This window comes from Rhipicephalus microplus, chromosome 8 (genome assembly GCF_043290135.1).
Source record: "Rhipicephalus microplus isolate Deutch F79 chromosome 8, USDA_Rmic, whole genome shotgun sequence".
Taxonomy (NCBI): domain Eukaryota; kingdom Metazoa; phylum Arthropoda; class Arachnida; order Ixodida; family Ixodidae; genus Rhipicephalus; species Rhipicephalus microplus.
Genome location: NC_134707.1, coordinates 111,343,416 through 111,360,781, shown reverse-complemented (window position 1 = coordinate 111,360,781; position 17,366 = coordinate 111,343,416).

Below are 17,366 nucleotides of genomic sequence, written 5' to 3'. Positions count from 1 at the left end.
TTGCATTCATTCTCACTGTCGGAACTTTGGTGAGCGTGTTGCTTCCTACCAATGCGAAGTCACCCCCTTGAAATACGCTGCCTACACATATTGCTGGGTATTTATGTTCTGTGTCAATCAGCACCCCTCTATGAGACTCGATGGCCGCGCCGAAACGTGGTAAGCTAAAGTTGTATACTTCTTTCTCGAAAGGCGACGCTGCACTCTCAACTATTCACGGAAAAGCTACAGCAGCCGAAGAAATGGTTCCCAGCGGTCGGTATTTACTGCCTGAAGACGACTCTTGTGCCGAAAGAAAAACCCATCGAATCATGATGCGTGCACTGAAACCACGACTCGTCAAAACGAAATTGGTCTTTACCTTTTTAACGGGACAACACGCCAGGAGTTGCAGCACGACGAGACTAGACCACTTTTGCTGGTGACGGCATGCAAATTTGTGGTAACTATACCTTTTTCTCTGTTAGTAAGCGCAAACCGAAGTTCCAACCTCACTGTTAAGAAATCTTTTTCTGGCTGCTGGTGTATTACAATTATCATAAGGGATGAAGACGTGTGCTCTTTGGAAAATAATGTTGAGGTAAGGGGACTCACGGTGGAAGCTCGGTCTTCTTTCCCTGGACACATTGCAAGAACGCGTTAGCAAATTTCGGAAGCCATGAATTACGAAATGAAGTACGAAATTGCTAGAACTCAAAGGTGAGTCAATCGTTACAAAAGTGGAGTCATCAGTGCAAGCACAAAATGAAATAAACAGAAAGAAGGATGGATATTCTACGGCGTGATGATGATTGGTGGGGCGAAGCATTTATTGGTCTGTCCGTGCTTTTGTCCGCCGACTTGTTCTTGCTTCCGTCCATTCGTGCAACCGTTCATGTGTCCGACCATCTGTGTGACCCTTGGTGTATCCGTCTGTCCGTGCGTCCCTCCATGCATTCATTCGTACGTCCGTTCTTCCGTCTGCCTGTCCGTCGTCTGTTTGTACGTCTCCGTTCGTCTGTTTCTGCAGCCATCCCTCTATCTGTCTGTCCGTCCATGCGTCCACCCCCTGTCTGTGCATCCTTCATTCTGTCCATCTATCTGCATGTCCGTCCGTCTATCTAGTGAACACTCAGAGTACAGCCATCTCACATCTTTTCATTATGTAATCATCATATACAAGTGCTGCCATCCAGCGGACATTCTAAAGACTAGTCTTTCGGGTATGTGCCACCAGTGGCTACATACACCATCGGAGGAAGGACAGACCCACACATTAAGGAGCTTCGCTCTTGAAAAAACTGATTTCTATCATAGACACAGTGTTCTTCTGTGGGTGACAAGGTGATTATGAAACACAATTATGAGAACGACAATATGATTATGAGAGACGCTGTGGTGTGGTGCTCCAGAAATTTCACCACTTTGGGTCACCTAAATCAAAGTGCACGGGCCCGAGCATTTTCACCTATATGGCAAATTCGACAAGAGTTCGATCCCGTGACCTGCGCGTCAGCAATGGACCACGGTAATCACTGGACCACCGTGGCGGGTAGTAAAAAAAGACGGCTTCGGTAAAATAACTATGCGCTACTTTTGGTGCAGCTGTAAAGATGCAAGTTCAAGTGATCGAGATATATTGCTGAAAATTACTTTCACATTGTGGCAGAGCGATTCTGTTCTCTCCCGTTGCCTACTCCTTGCTTTTCGGTGGAACCTTTCAGTTGCAAACTTGGTTCACGGATACAAAAGGTGTGAACGGCAATGCAAGAACCCAAGTTTGCATGTAAGAATTCTTGTAAATTTTGGTTAACATACGGGGCATAGAATATGACATGAAATGTGCAGGATAATCTTCGTGTCAATAGAAAATTATAATCAACAGTATTCCTGTGTGTCATGTGTTTTCTGCGTGGAACATTGCTTGCACAGAACATATTTGATTTCTTCTAAAAATTATGGTTACTATGTATAATATTCTCAATTTTACATGAATACATGTCCACTCATGTTCCTTTACTCTGTGCATTTCTTGTTGTGGGTTATGTCACTAGTTGCAGATCTCGCTTGGTGTGCCCTCCTAGTCATGTAAATGTAAAGGGATGAATAGATGAAGCGAACCAACACAAATATTTTTAATTCATCAGATAATTTTCCAGCCTAATCTTCCTTAGTGTTACACTTTTTGCAACACTTCTAAACAATAAAACTTGTGGTAACTACAACTGCTCACACTAAACTTCTCAATATGCTGGTTTAAATTTACCACCATCTTTTTATGTATCAGCTTAAATTACATGATCAGTATTTTAGTGGGCCTTTCTAAGGTTGCGATTTGTGTGCACGTTTCTCTGTGTTGGACCTTCTCACTAGACAACACTTCGGGGTGCCTTTAGCAGTTGGAGCTGAGTATAGATATGTATTAATATAATGTACACTCTCATACAAGGGAAGCTTCCTGGATGAGTCTTAACCTTGCCGCAGTGGTCTAGTGGTTAAGGTACTCGGCTGCTGACTCGCAGGTCGCGGTATCGCATACCGGCTGCAATTTCGATCGAGGCAAAAATGCTGTAGGCCTGTGTGCTCAGGTGCACGTTAAAGAACCCCAGGTGGTCACAATTTCCGAAGCCCTTTAGTATGGCGTCTCTCATAATCATATGGACGCTAAATCCCACATATAACTCAATTAATGTACTTTTCAAAGTGGCTTTTTAAGACATATAAAAAATCGTCACTTTCACGCTGTAACGAAAGAGTTAAAGGGGAAATTTTAAGAAGTTTGTACCGATGCACTATGTTAAGTGGCACAAATGATGGTGTACTGGTTGAAAAGAAATCCGGACAGCTGCTGACTTGCAACTGTGTGTTTAAACAATATGATTGGAGAATGTATGCAGTGGCACATAAAACATGGAAAAAAAGCGGAGAATGGGGCGCACACTACGAACGGTCATTCTTTCTCCCATAATCCCAGTAAACCATCAGTATATGCTGATTCTCCATCAGAGAGCGTAACCAGAGGGTGGCTTATGTATATCTTGTTTTGTACAATCTGTGCTGCCTCAACAACTGTGTTTGTGTTTACACGGGGCAGTAATATAAGTGCTGCTCTAAATCTCTAAAAAAAAGAGAGTTGCTCCGAATTGTGGTTTTTCTTATTAACTGCTGGAACTGTGTGACCAACTTTCACGCCCTAAAGAAACTGAAAAGCACGTGCCTACTGTGAGTCTAGCCTGAAAATATACTTTGCTGGCTCTCATCTCATTAAATCAACATGAACTGGCATATCGCACTTTTAGATCATTAGGCTATCTTCAATTTTACATGCAGGCTGTTTAGGTGATATGTAAAAAAACGCACGAAAACTTATATTCATTATATAGCTCGTACTACAGACATTTGATAAGCAACCTAATTATTTGGTACTGGTAATTTATCTGGATTTGAGGTTATGATATATCTTTCATAATAAATAATAATATTTATGGAACAAATTGGTGACGCTTTGAGTTCTAGGAACTGTCTTGCATATTTTGATATCTGCTCCTAAAACACCTCTAACTGCTCAGACTAGCACTTTTTCTGCTACAAGATTACTCGTGGCTGTTCCAAAGTCGCCCTTCTTCTGCTCCAAAGGCTGCTCCAATCAGTGAAAATTTTCTTCCATCACTGCACTCCACTCGTCTTGTGTACAAACTTTGCGTCATACAAGCTCTGGCGAACATTTGAAATGACGACAGTGTACAGGTACACGTGAATAATTTTTCTTCTGTAGAGTTGGTGAACCTCGGGGCTAATATTATTGCACTGTCCCATCTGTTTCATGTGCACTGGAAACGAGAGCAGTAGGTGTTTCGGCCATGGAGTGTGTGACACTGGCATTCCAAGAAGGGCCTGTTGACCTTGGCGACAATTGATCAAGGTTTTGGGAATTGGCTGCGACTTATCGTGGTACTCCTCAGTAGTCCAACAATGGTTCTTCCTCTGGGGGCTGGTTGGCCACGTTTCCCTGGACAGCACGCTGCCGCTTGGGAAGGCGCAGAACACATACACCTGCTGAAGCTGTGGTTCAGCCTGACCTTCTAGTCCAATTGCCTGGATGGTAAGTCACTGGTAACATCTTAAAAAAAGCCCACACACTTGACTATGACATGGTTGCCTACAGAAGTCTCCTGGTCACTGGCCCTGGGCACGAGCCGACCCACTTCGAACTTAGAGGCCCCTGTCAAGTAATGTGAGCATGTTCCAGCTGGCACGTCTGCTTTTCAATCACAAAGGCTCTAGGCCTCTCTGGAGTGTACGTCACACGTTTGTAATTCCAAGCTGGCATTTCGTGCTCCTTTCTAGCCTTTGTTAAGAATGCCGTTTCCTTTTAATTAACTGGTCGTCACTGCATAATAAACATGCACGCGCGAAGCTATGCACTAATGACTGCACCCACAAAGGTTACCTTCTACATCTTAAAGTGCTCCTGAACCACTCCAAGTTTGAAGAAGTGTTTTCTTTCTTACCTCACTACCTTTTCTACTGGCACTACCTTCTTCTAGCCACTGGTTTTTTCATAAACAACTGAACGTTGTGAGTGCCAAGTGTGGATCATATTAGGATTTCAAGTTTTTTTTGCTTTATACTCTTAATCAGCTCCACCTTCTTAGCCGAAAATACACAAAACGAACTGAACTCAGTTGAAGAATGGTCAAGTGACTGCATGGTAGAAATGAGGTCAGAGACAACTGACTACCAACATCTCGTATATGGATCAAGCGAAAGTTTATTTCATTATATTTCACAGGAACAGACTTCTGGCATCACAAATTCTGCCGGAGAGACTAGAAATGCCAGAACAGAACAACACTCTTTGTGTTTTTGATGTCGCTTGGGGTCAATTGAAGTGGGGAAATGCTGACGCACCCATAAACTTGGATGCATTAGCTGGTGCTCTACAGTGGTGTGTGCAAGATACCTTTAGAGTACTACACCAGGAATGGGGAACTCTCTGCCCTGCCGCAGTGGTCTAGTGGCTACGGTACTCGGCTGCTGACCCGCACGTCGCGGGTTCATATCCCAGCTGCGGCGGCTGCATTTCCGATGGAGACGGAAATGTTGTAGGCCCGCCTGCTCAGATTTAGGTGCACCTTAAAGAACCCCACGTGGTCAAAATTTCCGGAGCCCTCCATCACGGCGTCTATCATAATCATATGGTGGTGTTGGGACATTCAATCCCTGATATCAATCAATCAATGGTGAACTCTCTAAAGTACTGACTGAAGTTCAGGGGAAGATAGAAGCTTGGCGAAATGACAATTCTGTGATTTTGAGGTGCGGCTAGAGGCGACAGTTCAACAAGTGTACTTTTAATCCATCTGCAGCCTTGAAAAGACAAGTCTGATTGTTGAAACGCTGGCTCTAGAAGTGTTCATGAATTTCTCATCTAAAGTACACACTGTGTGTGAAACAGAATTTAGGATGATAATTCTTTTATTTTTTACATGCAGTTTCTAATTGCACTTATCCATTCTGGCTGGGGAATTGGACTGGAGAGGACAAAATTACCGCCTTTAAGGGACCCCCGACACCAAATTCTAAAACTCAAGATGCTTGTGTCGTTTGGTAGTGCGGAATCTGTGTGAACTTCTGGCCACGTGCGAGGGACGATCATGGCCTTTACAATGTCCTAAAAGGGTTTCAAAGTAAGCTTTCGTGCTCCTCCGAGTTTTCAACACCTCGTGACATTGGCACTAGTATGATGAAGACCTTTCACATTTCTGTGTGATGTGCTATGAGTGAAACGAGTATTATCAACATTTGAGAAGATTTGCAGACTCGCACAGTACTCTGGCCGGCACTTGGCGAGTACCATTGTTCACACACCTTCTCACTGTGTTGTCAAAGCTTGGCACGTTTCTCAAAGCAAGCATGACCCCGAACTTGAAGAGGAGGTGTTTTAATCTCTGTTACTCTTTGTTGCCTTGAAGAAACATTCAAGGTGCACCCACAACGACGAGTTTTTCTTTTTTTTTTCAATGAAAGGAAGCTTTTACTGTTGATGACTACATTGGTTGAGGTCCCCTTTCTTATGTTATTTTTCTAATACCAGTGTGAGGGCAATAAAAACACTTAAATTTTTGTAGGCTCTTAATTGTGGTTAAAGTTGGTCAGTGCACTTCTGTTCAGCCAGTTATGAGCAGTTGACATTTGAATTGTTCTGTGTGAATAATCAAAAATTTGTTGCAATCATGTTATTCGTAGAATAATCAAACATGGTACTGTTGTAAAATTTGTTTCAACATCAATTCTAAATTTGAATGTATTTAAAGGAACAAATAGACCTCTTTTGCCACATGTAACCTGCCTTCACCTTGATTTCATTGCATCTCAGTGCTGCTGTGGCATGAAACGACTACTCAAAGGAAATCCGTACTGCTGCAAAGTAAGGCCTCGGCACTTAAGTCATTCTTATTTCTTTTTTTAGTTTCTTGAATTTGATAAGTGCTTTAAGAAAATTCTATACCTAATGTACTTTTCCTTGTGCGATTTGCATCTTGGTACTGTACAAGTCCTGCCGGCATTTAAATTCACTTTAAAATTTTTTGACACTCATTGCCATTGACTTTAAACTTATAGGGCCATAATTGCACGAGCCTGCTTTCCAAACAGAGTATTGATTGATTTGTGGGGTTTAACGTCCCAAAACCACCATATGAGTATGAGAGCCGCCGTAGTGGAATCCTCCGCAAATTTAGACCACCTGCGGTTCTTTAAGGTGCACCCAAATCTGAGTACACAGGCCTACAACATTTCCTCCATCTCGGAAATGCAGCTGCCACAGCCGGTATTCGATCCTGCGACCTGCGGGTCAGCAGCCGAGTACCTTAACCACTAGACCACCGTGGCGGGGCAAAAACGGAGTATTAACAAGGATTTTAGTTTGTGGTAGTTGGAGGGGTGGGGTTCAGAGTGCTTGGTTTCTTTGTAATTGTGTGTGTGTGCGCGCATGCAGTGCACAGCTGCAGTAATACTATTTTGTGAGGAGCGTAGCAATGGATGAAAAATCACCCTCTTTATCAAAAGGATCTGAAGCCACAAGTTTCGGAATATGACACTTAGTATAGAAGAGGCTGCTTTTTCGTCCGCTATAATTCACTTCAATGTCAGATAAATAAAAATTGAGGAGGTCGATGTTTTATTCGGCCTAATTGTCTGTTGGATTAATTTTGTAGTGCCTGATGAAAAATAGGGGCTAAATTCCCCTTTTTTCGTTCTTTTTGTAATGGCACTTCCGACTTTCGTTCTGTGGCATGCCGCAGCTAAACTATTGTTTGTTAGAAAAGATAAGAGGAGTAGGTGTATCAGTGACATCCTGACTTAAGCATTGCCAACAGTACAACATTTTTCAGCAGGCAGTAAAACGAAGGGGCTGCATTTGATCATATTCCATTATAATCTTTTTGTTCAAACAGTTGAATATGCCTTATGGTATATGTTTAAAAAAATATGTTTGCGCTGATGTGTGAGCACAAATTTGAGCAGCCGAATTCGAATTGGAAATGTTACATGTGTGCACAAGAAAACCTTGTCATCTGCAACTTTGCACAAGTGTTTTGTGATCTATTATACAAACGTTGTGTGTGGCTAAAATCGCTTAGTGTTCAGAAGCTGAGTTATCCATTATGCCGTTTTTTCTTTTGCTTTGCCCATTGATTTTACAACTTTGAAATCTGCCATAGGTTCACTCTTTTTTTCTAGTCTGTTTTTAATGCTATCGTCTATAAGAGCTCTTTAGAAACTTGCGTGATGTTTGTTCATTTAATATTTTCTTACAGCGTCCTAGGAACATTTTTTGAGCGTGGTCAGGAAATGCTGCCGATGGTAGTCGAGCCTCTTGCAAACGTGTCAGACATGTGACGTGACTAGGTAGGGAATTTACAAATAAACTGTATAGTCCCCTAGGAATCACTCGCTCTTCTCTTGAGAAAGGAAGCCTCGTATTGAAAGGCACAGCTTCACATACCCAAATGACACGGCCGTTGGCCTATTTGAACATCCTGGTGTGCGTAGATGCGATGGTCTTTGGAATATGTCATAATCTACCTATTGATTGATATGTGGGGTTTAACGTCTCAAAACCACTATATAATTATGAATGTCATAATCTACCTACACCTCGACATGGTGTCGTTCAGGAAAGTGGGTGATGTGCTGTGTTTGTTGGAAGAAAACAAAGCAAAAAAAGTCACAGCTTCGCCGGAAAGGCGAAGCAGTGAGCGCGATAGCAAAACATTGAGAGTGCGTGCGCAGAACGAAAAGCAGATTGGAACAAATGACAGTCAAACCTCAATAAATCGAACACGGATATATCGAATTATTGCCTATATCGAACGGTTCCTATATCATGCGGGAAATTGCATGCATAATTGATTTTTTATTTCGAACAAAGTTTGACATGTCGTGGATATATCGAACTCAGCCACCCCAAACCGCCCGCACTCCATTTACAGGCGGCGAGCTTTCCCGCAACTCTCGAAAGTAGCGGTAGAGCGGCGGGCGTTTACGAATGCTGCACACATCGATGGCACCGAGAGCGCCACTTTAACGTAGCGGCGTAGGCGCGCCACAGTCTTGCGGTAGAGGTTCTGGAATGAGGAAAGTGAAGAGAAAAGCGCGGAGCTGTTATTTTCTTTCAATACGAAGGCACCGACACGGCTTCGCGCGGGAAAGGGAGAGTGGGAGGTAAAGATTAAGGAGGAAAGTATAGGAGGGAAAGGACCCGGACGACTGTCTCGGACGCGGCCCGCACTGCTGCCGGGAAAGAGAAAGCAGTCAGGCGAGCCGGCATTAGCGCGCCATGTGGCGCTTTACATCCGGACTCACGCCGCAGCCTTGCAGCTTGCAGTTGTTGCAGTCTCTATGGTGTGAACGGCACACTGCGCACTTGTTGCAAGCTCCTCCCCCGTAGCATCGGCAGGCATCGGTCGTTGTGCTCGCAGTGTTCGTGCGTTCGGAGTTGGGCCTGCGACAGGCCATACTCTTAACGGCGGAGCTCACGGCGGAGCTCACGGATGTGGAGATTGTCGCCGAAACTACTGCTGCGCAGCCAAATAAAAACTCTGACGAGGTGGATCACGCAAGCACTGATGGTGCCCCGCTACCGACATCATCTGATGTCGTAGCTGCCTTATGCGCCGCCACTGCAGCGCAATTGAAGGCACCGGCCTATCACTTATGGATCGCCTGGACTATATTGTCACGGGGTCGTGACGTGGCCAAAGACAGGAAACTTCGTGTTGGGATTTAACTGTTTATTTGGGCGAACCTGTGTCCGGTAAAAGGGAAGTCTAATTACAGCAGCAGTTTTGCACAGATAGCAGTCTCGGACTGATACAAAGAGAAGTTTATTAACTTCAAACTCAAAAAAACCCTTTACATCATTTATTCATACAGTGCTCGTTTAGACAACCCTCTTGTGCACTATGGGGCATACAAACTCCATTATCCATAGAGGAAACTAGCGGCACATACACAGATCTATACATATATATATATATATACATACATACATATATATACATATACATACACACATATATATAAACTACGTTACATTCGTAAAAAAAACGCAAATATATATATTTACAATCACATATACATATATTTACAACAGATCGTGAACATGGGTAGGCATATACAATACTTAGACTGGTGCTAGACATACACTTGTAACACAATGTTTTGGGGAGAAGGGGTCAGTAGGGGATTATGGGGGTACGGAGTTTTGCACCTCTGACGAAAAAAAAACTTTGTGTGCCAGCGGCGAAGGAACTGGTCCTCCCCGCCAGCTTCCAGTTGCTTGGCCAAGTACTGCACTATTTTCTGCCTGATCATGGCTAGTGCTGGGTAGGCCGCTCTCACTGGGGTGTTCTTTACCTCAGCAAGGCACCGGCGTTTCCAAATCACAAAGAGTGTAATTGAAATCACCAGCCTTGCGAAGCAGCCCCTATTCTTTTCGAGGGCCGGAGGAGGGCGGATGCTGAAGCACCTCGCAACCAGGCGCCATACCGACTTGGCCGCCCCGGATTCTAACAACGCGTGGGAGATCGTTTCCTCAGCGCGGCAATTAGGACACTGGCTATTCGGCGTGATGCCGAAACGGTGCAGGCGATGTCTCGTGGGCAAAACTTGCCACTTGCGCTTCCACTCGAAGTCATGTACTTCGCGCGGTCGGTACTTATTGATTTTTTGTTTGCACAGTTCTAGGCTTTTGATGTGCTCCTTTTCTTCTTCGGACAACTGGTTTTCTGTTATCGCTTCGACAATTCGGGTGGGTGGGTCCTTGTGAATGTCGCAGTTCGGGGCTTCTTTGATAGCGGCGAACGCAGCGTCGGCCTTCGATCAACAACTGACAAGCGGCGAAGCGCGTCGGCATTTATACCCTTGCCGTTGAATGTTCTAGCGTTATCGCTGGTGATGGCGCAGGTTCCAGAACAATCTGTACCGTTCGCACAGTGGGCGTCATCTTATCGAAATGATCTACTACAGTCCGGAACCTTCTCGAAACCTGCAGGCGCGGTTTGCGCCGAGAATCGTGTGGTGTTTCGAAACGATAACAAAAACTTGTGAAATGGAACGTGGCATTACCCCCCTCTGAAAAGAGGCATCGTCCCGATGATTTAACTAAAGATGAAGGTACAATAATAATGCAAGAAAGTACAATGAATAAATTACAATACAACAATAATAAAAAAACAGTGTTTCAGTTTGTTAGCGTGCATGAAACGGCTTGCGGCACGCGACATAGACGACTTCAGGTCGCGATCGGCGTCGTTGAGAGTTCGTGATGCCGTCGGGGACAACCTCGTAATCAAGTGGGCCGAGACGTCGAACCACCCTGTACGGTCCGAAGTACCGTCGCAGAAGCTTTTCACTTAGTCCACGTCGGCGTATCGGCGTCCACACCCAAACACGTTCACCAGGCTGGTATTCCACGAAGCGTCGTCGAAGGTTGTAACGGTGGCTGTCGGTCGTTTTGATTCTTGATACGGAGACGCGCAAGTTGTCGGGCTTCTTCGGCGCGTTGAAGGTACTCGCTCACATCGAGGTTTTCTTCATCGGTGACGTTGGGTAACATGGCATCAAGCGTCGTTGCCGGGCTCCTTTCATAGACCAATTTGTATAGAGATATCTGCGTCGTCTCCTGCACCGCCGTGTTGTATGCGAAGGTCACATACGGAAGAATGGCGTCCCACGTCTTGTGTTCGACCTCGACGTACATTGACAGCATGTCGGCGATCGTCTTGTTAAGCCGCTCGGTGAGGCCGTTGGTCTGTGGGTGGTACGCTGTCGTCCGGCGGTGTTTGTTTGGCTGTATGCCAAGATCGCTTGAGTTAAGTCGGCAGTGAATGCCGTTCCTCTGTCGATGATAAGGACCTCCGGGGCGCCGTGACGTAGGACGATATTTTCGACGAAGAACTTAGCTACCTCGGATGCACTGCCTTTTGGCAGGACTTTTGTCTCGGCGTAGCGGGTGAGGTAGTCGGTAGCTACCACGATCCACTTGTTTCCGAAAGCCGACGTCGGGAACGGCCCCAGTAGGTCCATACCAATCTGCTGGAAAGGTCGGCAAGGTGGATCAATTGGCTGCAGAAGTCCCGCTGGCCTTGTCAGCGGTGTCTTGCGTCGCTGACAGTGCCGGCATGTTCTCACATCACGAGTGACGTCGGTGGTAAGACGTGGCCAGTAGTACCTTTCTTGTATTCTCGCGAGCGTGCGGGAAACACCGATGTGCCCTGCCGTCGGATCGTCGTGCAGGGCCTGCAGGAGTTCTGGTCGCAGAGCTGAAGGCACCACAAGGAGGTACTTAGCTCGAAGCGGTGAAAAGTTCTACTTTTGTAGAAGACCGTTTTGTAGAAAGAACGACGCAAGTGCGCGCTTGAATACCTTCGGGACTTCGGCGGTTCTGCCTTCGAGGTATTCTATTAGGGCTTTAAGTTCCGGGTCGGCCCGCTGTCGTTCAGCGAAGTCGTCGGTAGTTATCGTTCCCAAGAAGTAGTCGTCATCCGAGTTGTCGGGTAGCGGTTGGTCGACAGGCGCACGACAGAGACAGTCAGCGTCGGAGTGTTTTTTGCCGGACTTGTAAATGACAGTAATGTCATATTCTTGAAGTCTCAGGCTCCATCGTGCGAGGCGACCTGAAGGGTCCTTCAAGGTGGCTAGCCAACACAAGGCGTGGTGGTCGCTCACAACTTTGAAGGGCCTGCCGTAGAGGTAGGGGTGAAATTTCGACGTAGCCCAGATGATGGCGAGGCACTCCTTTTCTGTTGTGGAATAATTTGCTTCTGCTTTGGATAGCGATCAGCTGGCGTAACTAATAACCCTTTCAAGTCCGTCAGCCCTCCCCACAAGAACGGCGCCAAGACCTACGCTGCTTGCGTCAGTATGTATTTCTCTCTCGGCGAATTTGTCGAAATGGGCAAGTAACGGAGGCGTCTGGAGGAGATGTTTAAGCTCCTGAAAAGCGTGTTCCTGTGGCGTTTCCCACTTGAACTCCGAGTCGGCCTTGGTAAGGTTAGTGAGAGGATCGGCGTTGCTGGCTAAGTTTTTCACGAACTGCCTACAATAGGCGCACAGGCCCAGAAATCGGCGCACGGCCTTCTTGTCAGTGGGCAACGGAAAGTCGGCGATGGCGGCTGTTTTCCGTGTATCAGGACGAACTCCAGACTTGCCGATAACGTGCCTCAGAAACAAGAGCTCCTCATACGCAAATCTGCACTTTTCTGGCTTCAGTGTGAGTCCGGACGTCTTGATGGCTTGGAGTACAGCTTCAAGGCGCCGAAAATGCTCGTCGAAACACGAGGAAAACAAGACGACGTCGTCCAAGTACACAAGGCAAGTCTGCCACTTCAATCCTGCCAGTACTGTATCCAACACGCGTTGAAAAGTTGCAGGCGCTGAGCGAAGGCCGAAGGGCATCACCTTAAACTCGAAGAGGCCGTCCGGTGTTATAAACGCCGTCTTCTCTCGGTCTCTTTCGTCGACTTCGATTTGCCAATAGCCAGTCTTGAGGTCCATTGACGAGAAGTACTTGGCGTTATGGAGCCGATCAAGTGCGTCGTCTATTCGTGGGAGAGGATACACGTCCTTTCTTGTGATTTTGTTCAGGCGGCGATAATCGACACAGAAGCGTAGGGTCCCATCCTTTTTCTTCACTAACACCACGGGGGATGCCCACGGACTCTTGGACGGCTGGATAATGTCATCTCGCAGCATTTCATCAAGTTGTCTCTTCATTGCCTCACGTTCTCGCGTCGAAACCCTGTACGGACTCTGACGGAGTGGTCTGGCATTTTCTTCGGTTATGATTCGATGTTTCGTGATTGGGGTCTGCCGAATTTTCGATGACGACGAAAAGCAATCTTCGTATTGCAGGAGCAGGGCCTTGAGTTGTTCTTGCTTATTCTTTGGAAGTCTGGGATTGACGTCGAAAGCTATGGGAGGGGCTTGGTTCCTCTGAGCAGGTTCCGCAGAATCGGCGAAGGTGAAAGCACTGGTGGCTTCGACAATTTCTTCGATGTATGCGACCGTTGTTCCTCTGTTCACATGTTTGTACTCATTGCTGAAATTCGTGAGCATAACCGTTGCTTTGCCTCCCCGCAGCTCTGCAATTCCTCTTGCGACGCAAATATTTCGGGTGATCAACAGATGCTGACTGCCTTCTACGACGCCTTCCAAGTCAGGTGATTTAGGAGCGCCGACTGAAATAATGACGCTTGAGCGAGGTGGAATGGTGACTTGTTCTTCCAGCACATTCTAGCCATGGTTTCCTGACGGCGTGCGAGGCGGTAGTGCTTCTTCTGTGGATAACGTTATCGACCTTGTTTTTAGGTTGATGACAGCACCATTGAGGCATAAGAAGTCCAAGCCAAGGATGACATCTCTCGAGCAACGCTGTAGGACTACGAAGTCTGTAGGATAAATACGGCCTTTAATGGTGACTCTCGCTGTGCAGATTCCTGCAGGCGTTACGGAATGACCTCCGGCTGTGCGGATTTCAGGGCCTTTCCAAGCTGTCCTAACTTTCTTTAACTTCGCGGCGAACGACCCACTGATGACAGAATAGTTGGCTCCAGTATCGACGAGAGCAGTCACACTGGGGCCGTCGATAAGAACGTCGAGGTCGCTAGTTCGCCGTCTCGCATTACAGTTAGGGTGTGGTGTCGGGTCACGGCTGCGTCGGCTTGTTCCGCTGCTTCCATGTTGCGTCGTCCGGCCACCTTCGGTAAGTGAGCTTTTGCCTTCAGGGCTTTGCCTGAATGGTGTTGTGTTCAAAAAGCTCTGTCGCATCGGCGTCGGAGGATCTTCGGTAGTTCGTCGCACAGCAACCGCACCTCCATCGGTTGCTGCCCTTAGTTTCCCGGATACGGGCTTGGAGACCGGCCCCGCGTTGGGCCAGAGTACTGCCGGGGGTGCGGTGACATGCGGCGGCTGAACGACGGCGAACGGGAAGGACTTCGTGGTGTCCATTAGGTTCCTTCCAGGTAGTCGGCGATGTCACGTGGCCGATCTCCTGGCTGCGGACGCGGTGCACTGACGGCGAAGCCACGCAGTCCCATCTGTCGGTACTGGCAAAGGCGGTATGTGTGCCCGGCCTCGCCGCAGTGGTAGCAGAGCGGGCGGTTGTCAGGTGCACGCCAAACGTCCGTTTTCCTCGGTGCACTGCGCTGGCCCGCTGGGGAACGGTAGGACGTCGGTTGGGGTGGTGGCGGCGGTGGCGTCTGGCGACGGAAGTGTGACGGGGTGGCGTTTTGGCGTGGACGGGGAGGAGCGTTGTGGCGCACTGCAGCGGCGTAGCTCATAGTTTCTAGCTCTGGCAGCGGTGTTTTGGGAATTCGAAGCGATTGCCGGACTTCTTCTCGCACAATGTTGGCGATCGAATCCACTTGAGGCTGCGCCGAAGGCAACAGTTTGCGCAGCTCTTGCCGCACGATCGCTCGGATCGTTTCACGCAGGTCGTCGGAGTCACTGGCTTGAGCAGCAGTGCATTCTGGAGTCAGGTTAAGATTATACTGTCTGGTGCGCATGTCCAGCGTTTTAGGGGCGAAGCCCCTTATGGCGTGGCTTGGGCGTCTCTCGTATGTAACCACGAGTGGCACATACCACAAATAGGTATAACACTTGACCTCCAAGGTGGTGCCAGTGAGAGATTTCTTCTGTGCGTTGTTTAACAATAAAAAATAGTGCTCAATGTACATGCCAATGGCTGCTAATGGGGAATGAGAGACATGAGCATTCGGCTTTTAGTCAACGCGCACGCTGCGATCCCCATTAGCAGCCATTGGCATGTATATTGAGCACTATCGGACAAGAAAGGGATGCTACATTATACTCGCTGGGTGTAACCTCCTTAGCTTTAGAAAGGTTTAGCGAGCGCTGAGCCGCAGTGCCATGAATACAATGAACTTGTATATACCATGAATGAACTCAAGGTGGTTAAAAATGAGAAGTAGATACGAAGCGCAAGCCGTAAGAAAGTAAAAGCCGAATTCTCCTGTCTCTCATTTCTCATTAGCAGCCATTGGCATGTAAATTGAGCCCTATCTGACAGGGAAAGGTTGCTACGTTATACTCGCTGGACGTAACCTCCTTGGTTTTTCGAAAGGTTTCGCGAGCGTTTGGTCGCAGTGCCAGGAATACAGTGAACTAGAATATACCATGAACTCGAGGTGGTTAAAGGTGGGAAGTGGACCCAAAGCGCAGGCCGTAAGAAAGTGTGCGTGTGCCACCTCTCGTTTAGTCCTTGGAATGTCCGCTGGATGGCGGTGCTTCTATATGGGGAATATATGATAAAGAGATGCGAGATGGTGGGACTTGGAGTGTTGAATAGATGAACGAACGGACACACAAACAGATGCATGGATGGACGCATGAACGGACGCAGGGGCGGATGCACGAAAGAACGCAGGGATGGGCGCACAAACAGACGCATGGACGGTCACACAGACGGACGCATGGACGGACGAATGCTTCGCCCCACTCTCCATCATTCACTCCGTGGATATGCTGCCATTTTTTTTCGATGGTGGTCACCTCGGATACAAACTCTTGGACGGTGTTCGGTGGATTCCTCATTAGACCCGCGAAGAGCTCCTTTTTGACCCCTCGCATGAGGAAACGAACTTTCTTTTCCTCAGGCATGTCTGGGTCAGCGTGACGGAATAGGCGGGTCATCTCCTCTGTGAAAATTCCAACCTTTTCATTTGGTAGCTGAACCCGGGTCTCGAGTAGAGCAGCGGCCCTCTCTTTGCGAGCGACGCTTGCGAACGTTTGCAGAAATGCGCCGCAGAAGACATCCCAGGTTCGGAGCGTGGACTCCCGATTCTCTCGCCAGGTCCTTGCGGTGTCTTCTAGGTAGAAGTACACAAGACGGAGCTTTTTTTCGTTGTCCCAGTGGTTGAGGGCGGCCACACGGTCGTATGTTTCTAGTCAGGTTTCCGGGTCTTCAAACAATGAGCCATGGAACGTTGGTGGTTCCCTGGGTTGATGAATGACGATCGTGGGCTGGAACGCTCCGGTTGTCATTGTCGCAGCAGTCGAGGTCATGGTCTTGGTCTTCCGCGCCTTGTCTTGTAGAAGGCCGTACTCCGGTGGGAGACCTTGCTGTCGGCGGCTCGTTCGCTGCTCTTGGTTGGCGTCGTTGTCTTCTCCGTGATGGGGGCTGGGTTCACGGCTTGACGGGGGCATCCGGTAAATGAACGAAGCAGCACCTCCACCAGATGTCACGGGGTCGTGACGTGGCCAAAGACAGGAAACTTCGTGTTGGGATTTAACTGTTTATTTGGGCGAACCTGTGCCCAGTAAAGGGAAAGTCTAATTACAGCAGCAGTCTTGCACAGATAGCAGTCTCGGACTGATAGCGGCGAACGCAGCGTTGGCCTTCGATCAACAACTGACAAGCGGCGAAGCGCGTCGGCAATTATACCCTTGCCGTCGAATGTTCTAGCGTTATTGCTGGCGGTGGCGTAGGTTCCAGAACAATCTGTACCGTTCGCACAGTGGGCGTGATCTTATCGAAATGATCTACTACAGTCCGGAACCTTCTCGAAACCTGCAGGCGCGGTTTGCGCCGAGAATCGTGTGGTGTTTCGAAATGATAACAAAAACTTGTTAAATAGAACGTGGCAATATTGAGGACGCAGTTATCAAACACGCCATGGCCAACAAAAAGCAGGCTACTCTTTTTAATTATTTTAACCAACACAATAAATACTATGTTTCAATTTTCATGTGAGTATTTACTGCACCACGCTTGAACGGTTCGTCGGTCGTTTTCGCATTTTTTTCGTGATTTTTTTATATCGAATTCTGGATATATCGAACTCTTTCGCGAACGTCGC